The 955-nt window shown below is 38.1% G+C and overlaps 1 non-coding gene across 1 annotated transcript; it reads left to right on the forward strand.

Moving 5' to 3' along the window:
• Positions 1-264: 264 nt before the first annotated feature.
• On the forward strand, positions 265-344 carry TRNAL-UAG (transfer RNA leucine (anticodon UAG)). Its single transcript has one exon. It is a non-coding gene; the product is annotated as a tRNA-Leu (tRNA).
• Positions 345-955: the final 611 nt, after the last annotated feature.

A 955-nucleotide genomic window follows, 5' to 3' on the forward strand; every position in this document is an offset into this window, starting at 1 on the left:
ATTTACTATGACATCTAACTTTCGGAACGGATCTGGCTGTTTTCTCCGGTGCTACCTTTGCCTCGTTCATGAATAATATTAATTATGAACAACTTCACTCAAAATAGAGTTAAAAACCCCAGCTAAATTCAATAAACTTCCACGAAAAAGGATGAAGAGGAAGCACAATTCTTCTGATTTTTCTCTCTCTAAACTAAACCCCTGTCACGTTAGTTTGAGTTTGAGAAGAATTCTTTTATCAAATGTGGAAAAAACAAAATACACGGTAGCGTGGCCGAGCGGTCTAAGGCGCTGGTTTTAGGCACCAGTCCGAAAGGGCGTGAGTTCGAATCCCACCGCTGCCATTTTTTCTTTATTATGCCACTTGTTAGATGAACAAGAAATGTGTGTAATATATTTCGAAGGAGGATATTTTTGGTGGGCCTATTACAACAAGCGAAGAGCGTTTCTCGCCAATTAAACACAAAACAATTACTACATTCATGATGGTTTAGGAAAATATCAGCTAATCGCAGAAAGTTGCGACACATATAATTCACAACTAATCTTTGCGTCAACACAGTTTGACAAAATATTCGTTATTTACAACACCCTACGTTTTGTTCAATTATTATTGATTAACGTGTCATTATTTATACACTGAGTATTGAGCAATGATGCTTCATCGGAAACCGGAAAACGCGGATTGAAAAGCCGCTAGAACTGACAATGGCAAACGCCCAGATACCGAGGGAAAAAGGTACATCAAAGAAAGGAGTTGAAAGGTAAACATTGACTGTAAGAGAATTAATAGGGTGAAAAAATGCTAAATAATTAGGTAAGGGACAGGATTGACAGAAATGCAAATGGCAGGAAATCCAGAAGAAAAATCTGCTTGATGGTAAGATAAGACGAGAAAACAAATAAAGCTTGCATAAGGCGAGGCTAGCAAGATCCAAGGCCCAAAAGAGAGACA

The sequence above is a fragment of the Tachypleus tridentatus genome, chromosome 4 (assembly GCF_004210375.1).
Source record: "Tachypleus tridentatus isolate NWPU-2018 chromosome 4, ASM421037v1, whole genome shotgun sequence".
NCBI classification, from domain to species: domain Eukaryota; kingdom Metazoa; phylum Arthropoda; class Merostomata; order Xiphosura; family Limulidae; genus Tachypleus; species Tachypleus tridentatus.